A 10,385-nucleotide genomic window follows, 5' to 3' on the forward strand; every position below is an offset into this window, starting at 1 on the left:
TTAGAATCTTAGTTGTTATACATGAAACATATAATTAAAACAAAAATTGAAACATTCTGTAAAACTTAATATTTCTATAGTCCTCCCTTATGGAAGGTAAATTGAGAAGACAATTGCTGCAATATTAATTTAAAAAAATAATTTTTATCTTTGTTTCATCACTTTTTGCATCATCTGACTAATTATACTCATGCCATTATGAGAATCTAATATAATTGGTAACAGATGTCAAGGCCAAATTCCACAATTACATTATAATTATTATTATTATTGTATTACATACAATTATCATTACACCTGAGATAATTATGGGGGTTACCATAAAAAAACATAGAAATAATGGGAAATGAGCTTTCCCCCACTTAAGCAATATATACTGCCCATGCAGTATGCAAGGCTTAAAATAGGTGGATGTCCATGCCACCGAACATCTTGGAGGAAACTGAGTAAGACTTAATCAGATGCATGGGATTAAATCATCCATGGCATCAGGCATATATGAGGGGGCATAGAAGCCAGGTGTAGAATGACATGGGTGGGATCAAAACTTCCAGCCATCTGTACAATATTGTGGGGAAAAAATTAAAGCAAGAGTAACCAACCTCAACATTTGTCAAAAGCCATTCCCTCAGCCATACCTTGACTTCATGCATGTCTCCCCTCATGTGACAGTTCAATGTCTGCTCTTGCATGTATGCCCCTTTTGACTGGATGGCATCTTGGCCAACTGGCATCTGATAACTCAGAATGAAGGCAATTAATATCTTAAATGATATGTTCCCTTAATCTATGTCTCATATGGATTTAAAAATTGAGGATAATAAATGATAGCAAAAAATGTGAATGTACCTTGACTCAGAATATAATATACAATTATACTACAATTTCAAATACTACCCTTTTTTTACTAAGTATATAATTACTTTTGTGAAAAATCAGAACATATTTAAATACAAGTTAAAACACAACACAATCCTAAAGAAAACTTTTTTTTAAAAGAAAACTTTTACAAATGTTCCCCTCTTTTTTATTGGAATATCCTTATTAAAAATAATACTTCTAGAATCAATTTACACTTGCCATGGCAACCAATTTGCCAGGAAAATGCTTTATAGAGTTTGATCAAATAATCAGTTGAGGGAAAAAAAATAACAAAAAAACCCCAACTCAGAATATAGGAGCACAATACTTCCAGAATTAACATTGTATTATGAAATCAAAACCGTCTTGCAATGTTTCAAAATTAGATAGATGAATGAATAGAAGAAAATACACATGGAACAATAAAAGACAATGAAATTCAAAATAGGGAAATCTAAATGAATATGAACTTAATATTAATAAGAGTATTATAAAATATAAACTTGATCACATGACTATAAAAAGCTTTTACAAATATTCTTTTTTTAAAGCTACGTATAAAACACAATCACAAAAGCATGAAAATCTCTATGAAAATAAACCCATACCATTGATTTCAAAATGTAGATGTAATAGCATAGAAATCCTATGTAACCTCTGAACTGATATTATTACTCTGAGTGAATTTAGAACACTTTTGATCCCGATATCTAAAATCCCCAATACCCATATCAATACCTTGCTGCTTACTTCTACATTGTTGTAAAATATGTACCCTTCCATGGCAAAAGAAGCAGAGTCTTGAACTATGATGATGATTGTCATTTTTATTTAACTTAAGTTTATCTTCTTTAACCCCTCTATATTGTCTGTCAGTCCTTTCACCCTACAAATGCTTTATAAGGTTCCTAATTAAAGACAAAAGCAGATTAACAAAATTATGAACAAAAGGAGCATGTCTGGAATTTAAAGAGTTTTTTAAGGTTGAGTCAGAAGCACAGCCAGACTGCGGAGGGCTGAGCCTGAAGCTGCAAATGTAAAAGCTGCAAATGCAGGTAGAGAAAGCTGTGCATGCACTTTAGATCTCTGGACTTCCCTGGCAGGGGAATCAAGGGGCTTAGCCATGGGAGGAGTAGAAGGTGGGGTCTGGAGAGGAGAGGAGGGACCAGGGCAATTTGAATCAGACTTGATTTTGAACTCAGGCCTGGTTTCCCCTTTTCCCACTGCAAGGGGATTTTCCCAGCACCCACCTCCAGTCTATTCTGGCTCCTTCTCATAGGGAGTCACCTGCCCTGAAATGAAATAGAGGTGGCAAAATACACATTTCAAAGACTGATTTGTTTCCCAACACAATGACAACTGAGATAATGCCATATGGTCTAAGTGCTGATGGAGTGGATAATAAAAATAAGCCAAAGGAAGAAGGGTAGCCAGCCAGGATGATTAAGGTGGCAGTGCCTAGGTGTTCTCTGAAGGTAGAATACTTTTATGACTGGTGCTAACCAGCTCTGGTCATGCCAGGCTGTTGGAAAAAAAATACGACTACTAGGCTGATCACCTTGCTGCAGGTGATTGAGCAGAAATAGGTGAAAAACATCTAATGAATATACTGCACCCCACACTCGAATGTTGAGACCTCCCCTGGGGACCACCCTGAGGGCTGGAGTCAAGGCCAACATGGGCTAGAAAGTTCCTCAGCTATCTGGCCTCTGGATCCTGCTCCTAGTTGTGGCTCGAGTTCCAGGAAACTTGTGAGAGTTCAGTTTCAACAGAAACTTAGTGGGATCTGGGGGGGCCAAGAGAGAGTGTATTGTCAAGGTCAGGAGGTGAAAGAGACAATGTTCCTCCAGATTGGTGGCTACTCTGGGATTCAGGCTTTGAAACAATTGGGGGCAGCCACCACCAAGTGAAATGGGTGAAGAAAAAGTCTGGAAAAAGATTTTCATGAAAAGAGGAGAAGACAAAGGGGAGGGAAAGTAAGTCAGTCCCCCTCCCCCTTATCTCGATAATTCTGATTGCCCAGAGTAGCTCAACATTCTGCCTTACAGCATGAAATGGTAGGTATACCATCCCAGGTCATGTCTAGGAGGCTCTAAAGAATTAACCTTCTCAGCAGGAAGACTCAAGGATTGACTGGTAACAAAAGTCCAAGCTACAGCTAAATGAAAGGCTAAAACCATAAAAAGAAAATCTAAGTGGGTAAGGAAAAAAAAGCACCCACCTTTGAGGGTGGTAAGGAGTATGAAATCTAGGAGTTGCTCACAAGAAAGAATAAATCTGGGAGAGAATTGAATCTGTAAAATGTGTATCTCTATCAGAGTCAACGTATGCTGGTGGCCCAAAGTGAGGAATAATCTCAAACACAGATAAGAAACTGTTAATTATATGCTCAGTCATAAAGAAGACTTTGGGTCTTTTATGGAAACAGATATTCCCTTTGTAGAATATGTTGCTGATTTGAAAAAAGCTGGTACTTGTGCTGGGAACAATGCCATTGTAGCCTTTGCCAAACATAACCAACTGAATGTAATCATTCACCAGTTGAATGAACCTCTATGGCAAATTTCTGGCACAGAAAAAACTGACCCTAAAGAACTCCATATTTTCTACCATAATGGCCATTATGACAGCATTAGAAGAATCAATGGTGATTCAGAAACCCCTACCACTTTGGCATGCAGAGAATTGGAGAACAAGTTTAAAAAATGTGGTGTACCCCAAATTCTAGCATTATAAGCTCTTACCTTAAACAAGCTTTTCCTCCTACCTGGCTCGCCATCTGTAAGGGCTAAAATTCTAGCTAAACTATCTAAAATCTAATGAGTGGTTGCCAATAAATTATAAGCTTTAGCAAGAGTATTTACATGTTTAAGTATTTATTAAAGAGCATTAGGATCAGAGAGAAAGGTAAAAATCTAACTATTTCTAAGAGACCCTATCATCTGACCCACCATGACAAGGTCAGGAACCAAAAAGAGACATGACTCCTCCCCTAGTGTCTGCTTCCTATTTTGTGTGTTCCTCCCAGAAATGGGAGGCTTCTCAAGTTCATTGGCTGGTAGTCTTGATAGACAGTACCCATAAGCAAACATCACTTCCTGACACCAAGGAAAAGCTCCATGGCCTTGCCCTCAGAGGCATTCTCCTCATGGTGGAGCTTTCCTATAGTAAGTCTCCAGCAGGTGGCATCATTACAATAATTACAATAATCATGCATGCATAACCCATATCTGATGGCTTGCCACCTCAGAATGCGGACAGGGAAGGGAGGGAAGGAGGAATAAAAATTGGTACCCAAAGCTATAAATAAAAATGTCCACCAAATAAATAAACCCATAAATAAGTGAATGAATAAATGAATAATCAAAGAAGCAAGCAAATAAATAAATGAATGAGTAAACATAAATAAATAAGTGAATGAATGAATAAACAAATAAATAAATTCATAAGTGAAGGAAGGAAGGAAAAAAGGAAGAAAGGAAGGAAGTCCTTAGCCCGGTCTTTCAAAAATGCTTCTCCAACTACTTGATATGATACTGTCTGACATAAATTCTGAAGTAATAAGAGTTAATAATGTTTATCTCATTAATCTCCAAGATGGTTTTAATGATACCTACTACTATATATTTGCATATCAATGCACTCATATAAACATAAGCTATCAATCAACATTAGGAGAGCTAAATAAGTACTACCTTTTATTTTCTCTTACTTGAACTGACATTGTTTTGTGGGTATATAATGTTGTTTTAGGATACATAATTCTGTTACACTAATATTTATTAAATAGCTATTATAACTATGATACAAGAGTAGGCTCAATTATCACTAAAATTAATTAACATAACCTAGACAGTTTATATTATTTTTAGATTTGGAGCAAATGAATTATATTTTAGCTAATAGTCTTATTTTGATTTGTGCTTTGCTTTCTGAAGCCCAGAAATCCTTACATATTGGAAAAGCTGCCATTTATGACATTTTGGACTGCTGGTATGGAGCAATATTCTATAAAAGTTGTATAGAGGCCTATGAACTTCAGTAAATATTTAAAACCCATTCTCTGTGGTACCACAAAATTATCCATCTCTGTCATTAGTAGAAGAGAGTAGCAGTCAAAATTTCCTTGGGAGGTTTGACCTTTTTCCATCACAGGGCAGCTGATATATCTTATAAAAATTGTTCAGTAGGAGCTCTGGGTGCACATGATATCATTACTTTGTGAAGGCTTTATTCACTGATATTTCAATTTGCAAGGCATTTTGGTTTCTATGAATATTCCTGATTTTTCCAAATGGCATGGAATTTAGGACTTTTCTTTAATAACATCAGTCTTGCTGCTTCAGTAGAAAAAGCACTTTATAAAGTGAAGGTTCAAGTCTTCAATGGTTTTATTCAGATTCCAGAGGCATAGGGGTACAGTTCAATAAAAATTCAAAGTCTAAGTACTACCCAAGTTCCAAATATCTGGTATCTAAGGGTTTCCTGGTGAATTGAACATTACAGAGCCTAGGAGAGAGGTGTGTGTGTACACACTTACATACATACATATATACATATACATACACACACACACACACACACACACACACATATATATGTGTTGTGGGGATCAATTTTTAATTGGGGAGTGTTAGCGAAGCGGCTTGTTGCAATATTGGGGCAAGGAAGGAGACCGGCAGCCTCCCTCAAAACAGAACAGCATTTATTTTAACAAGAACGAACTTCAAAAAAAACAAACCCACAAACAGGATCAGTAGGATCAAGGGAAAGGAAATAAAATGGGGAAAGGGAAATCATACAACCTTAAAAGATACCACTGCCCAGGAATCAGCTGAGAATACGCAGCACACTTCCTGTTCCACCATCCCACTAGAATGCCCAATCCTCCTCCCCCAATCCCAGAAAAACCCCACACAGCCCCAGCCAATGGGATAGCCACTCTGACAGTCACATGACTGCCCTCACTAGGCTTCCAGTCATTATAATTTTGCCAGGCCCATGTAGGTATCTGCAATGTGGTAAAAAAAAAAAAAGTTTTTAACTAAATTTAAGAGTTGAATGCATACTACTAAAGTACCATTAGTTTTTGAAGGACTGCCCTTTTGGGGAGGAAACCATGACTAATAGCCGTGCACCTGCTGCTGCTCGGGAGAGCGTGGCCAACCATGCCACTTCCAGGGTGCCAGCTTAAAAATGAGGAGAGAACGGAAGTGGGCTCTCTTTTTCTCAGCACACACACACACTGGCTCAGGTTTGACGGCGTGTTCGGGTGATTGGCTCTTGTCCTCAGTGGCAGCACGTGCTTGACTCTGGTTCTCAGCCTGAGAGGTAGCTTTGGGATTCAATGAGCTTTATAAAAGAATATAGTCTAAGCTTAGATCTAAGACTATTCATTTGTATTTCTACTTCCTATTTCCCTAATCAGTATCACCCGTTTGTTGGCTAATTAATTCCCAAACAATAAAAGCTAAGTAATACATCTCTAATTAAAGCTTAGAGGTTTCTTTCTCTTACTGGTCTGGGAGATATATATAAGGGAAAGTTTAAAGGGGAGTTTAATGCTCTTATATCCAATTTTAAATTTCACAGCGAATAGTGATGATGTGAGGTGCCAGCGCCATGGCAACGGCTACAACCAGGGGGTGGAGCAATGTGCGGTTTGCAGAGCACTATGCCAGTGCGTGCCAAGGCATAAAAACCTCAAATAACAATTAATTCTTTACAGTGTGTATATATGTATGTTTGTATATATGTATATGTGTGTATGTATGTATCTATGTGTGTATATATGTATATATTATATATATATGTATATATACATATATATCACATTAAAGGCCATTAACTTAGATACAAAAATATATTTTTTTATTTCCTATTCATTCATGGAAGCATAGGACAAGAAAGAATCTAGAAAAAATTAGTAATTTATTTTAAAAATAAGAAAAGTAAGCATGAAATTATAGATGATTGGCCTGAAGGTACACAACTATTAAGTGGCAAAACCAGTACTAGAATCTTGGTGTCCTAAGTTCCTGTCTAGTGATATTTTCAATATAGTACACTGACTTAGTTACCTTATTTTGAAAGTAAGAACTGGATGGCATAAAATGCTTTGATAAAAAAAAAAGTGTGTGTGTGTGTGTATATATATATATATGTGTGTGTGTGTGTATAGAAACATATACACATGTACACATGCACATATATACACAGGTGCATATATATATATATATATACATAAATGCAGACATAAAGACATACACACATGCATTCTTTTCTGTGTATAGTGCTCCAAAAGTCTTGATTGATTTTTAAGCTATTTAATCTAAGACTTTTGAAAACTCTATCTAAATCTTTGGAACATCATCTATTATAGCTTTAATAGCTTAAAGATTCACTAAGACTTGGAAAAGCCTGTATAACAGAAGGTATGTTGAGTAGATTTGGATGATCATATACATTTTTTCATAAAATTCCATACTAACTTATCAATAGCCACTACTGATATGAAATCTGACTTTGTATTCATCATAGTCTTTTTGCAAATATTTACCATTAATATTGTGATATGTAATGATCAAATATGACACAAAATAATATTTTGAAGCTTTGGAGCACACATTAAAATTTAATCCATCAACTCCTTTCCTTGCTTCTTCAAATATTACCAAATAGTACTCTGAGTCAACCTTCCATTAATTGCAATTTCATTATTACTACTGCCTTAATTTATAGTGTAAAAGTCAAGATTAATATGCTTTCAACTCCTCCAACAGTATGTCAACTTTTCATTGAACAAGAGACTTATATGTGGAGCCCCCAACAGTCAAATTAGAGTTTGTTCTTGGTCTAAGAATTAAGCAATTCTTAATGAATTTGGCAGAAAATGAGCCGTGTCTATCAACACAGGTATAGTTACTATACATGTGTGTGTATACACACACACACACACACACACACACACACATATATATATATATATATATATATATATATATAGTTATTGATTATAACTCTTATAGGAGGGATAAATTGTTGTTGAATAAAAAAATGAAGTATAAAAAAGAGAAAGAAAGAAAAAGAAAGAGAAAGAAAGAAACAAAAAATAAGTGAAATAAAATTATAAATTAAAGAATTACTCAAATCTGAGATGGAAAAGTTAAAAAATCTTCAATTATAGCAAAGTCTATATGAGCTATCTGATACATATGGCAACTCTCCTGTGAATGACTTGCATCATTTTCTGAAGATGGTTATTCTTAGAGTGGAATTTTGGAGAATCATTTATGAAAAATAAATGGACTCATATTTTTAAAATGTTTATGTCAGCTCTCTTTATGGTGGCAAAGAACTTGGAATTGCAGGGATGCCCATCAATTGGGGAATGGTTGAAGAAATAAAGTTTTAATATATGATTGTGATGCAATATTACTATGCTATAAGAAATGATGAGCTCAATGATCTTTTTTTGTTTGTTTGGATTTTTTTGCAGGACAATGAGGGTTAAGTGACTTGCCCAGGGTCACACAGCTAGTAAGTGTCAAGTGTCTGAGGCTGGATTTGAACTCGGGTACTCCTGAATCCAGGGCCAGTGCTTTATCCACTGAGCCACCTAGCTGCCCCACTCAATGATCTTTTAAGAACATGGAAAGAAGTTCACTAAATATTGAAAACAATATTGTTGTTACTGTATACAATGTTCTCTTCGTTCTGCTCATTGAAAATGTGGGGTTATGAAGGAATTTTCCTAGTAACTATTATAAAATACCATAGTCACAAAAGCCTGAGGAAAACATTAGAATATTATAAAAATAGCAAGTCAGCATATGTATTAAAATATTTGACCACTAGATCACTCTAATAAAGGCAACAACAAACAACAAATCATATGGAGTAGAATATAGAAAATCAAAGTATCTGAGAAATTCATTACACCTTTAATCAACAATTTAAAATGAAAGGTCATTGGCTAACAATGACCTGAGACAGTAAACACAACTAAATACACAACTCAACATCCATCGACATTTCACTTTACAGGCTCAAAGAGCAAAAAATTAGAATAGATAGAATGCACAAATAGGACATGAACAATTTCTGATTTCTTTATGGTACAACAAACACTAACACAACAAAAGTAAAACTTGGATCAAATGGGAAAAAAAAAAGTTTTCCAGCAGTGAACAAAATTAACAACAAAACAATTACATCTAGTTAAGTAAAAGAAACTCATGTTTTTCTCCAAATTTAGAAGGAGGCAAAGCCAAATAAGATTATAAATAGATAATTTGATAACATAATTATCTAATAACATATTACCATATACTGCACAGTTGTACATAAATTACTTGCAAGACATTTTACCAATGTAAAGAATTAACTGTTATTTGAGGTTTTTATGACCCCATCTTTTTTGCTAGAATTAAAAAAAACAACAAAAAAACCTCAGTGTGCGCACTGGCCTCTGGGGCTGTGCAAAAGGCATGGTGCTGGCACCTCACATCATCACCACTACCCGATGCCTACATGGGCTTGGCAAAATTATGATTGGAAGTCCAGTGAGGGCAGTAATGTGACTGTCAGAACAGCCAGACAATTGGCTGGGGGCTGTGTGTGGTCCGCCTGGGGTCTGCTGGGAAGAATGGCAGTTTTTTTCACCATTCTAGCTTGAAGCTGGAAGGCAACAGGATGCTGCTGTGTGTTCTCAGCTGATTCCTGGGCGGTAGTGTTGTTCAGGTTGCATAATTTCCCTTTCCCCATTTTATTTCCTTTCCCTTAATCCTACTGATCCTGTTTGTGTTTTTTAAAGTTCATTCTTGTTAAATAAATCCTGCTCTGTTCTGAGGAAGGCAGTCTGTCTCCACCCAATATTGTGGTGAGCTGCTTATCTAACACTCCCCAATTAAAAATTGGTCCCCGGGGCAGCTAGATGGCACAGTGGATAAAGCACTGGCCCTGGATTCAAGAGTACCTGAGTTCAAATCTGGCCTCAGACACTTAACACTTACTAGCTGTGAGCTGTGTGACCCTGGGCAAGTCACTTAACCCCAATTGCCTCACAAAAAAAAAAAAAAAATGGTCCCCACACCAGTTTCCAGTCAGGTAAAGCCTAACCTCACCTTTCTTTTGTTTTTTGTTTTTTGTTTGTTGTTAGGCAATGGGGGTTAAGTGACTTGCCAAGGGTCACACAGCTAGTAAGTGTCAAGTGCCTGAGGCTGGATTTGAATTCAGGTACTCCTGAAACCAGGGCCAGTGCCTCATCTACTGTGCCACCTAGCTGCCCTGACCTCACCTTTCTTAACAGAAGACACAACATCCTTCTAATATAGGCTAATTTCATGTTCATGTACTTTATACAAGAGTCATATCTTTTATCACTGAACACAATCTATTATCAGAAGAAAACAATATAATGACTATGTAGCAAAAAGGATATTTCAAAGTCCAAGGGGTGGATTACTGTACTTTGATGTTGGGACAAAAAATCAACACTAGTAGATCACTGTACAGTCAAGGAA

This window comes from Dromiciops gliroides, chromosome 4, assembly GCF_019393635.1.
Source record: "Dromiciops gliroides isolate mDroGli1 chromosome 4, mDroGli1.pri, whole genome shotgun sequence".
NCBI classification, from domain to species: domain Eukaryota; kingdom Metazoa; phylum Chordata; class Mammalia; order Microbiotheria; family Microbiotheriidae; genus Dromiciops; species Dromiciops gliroides.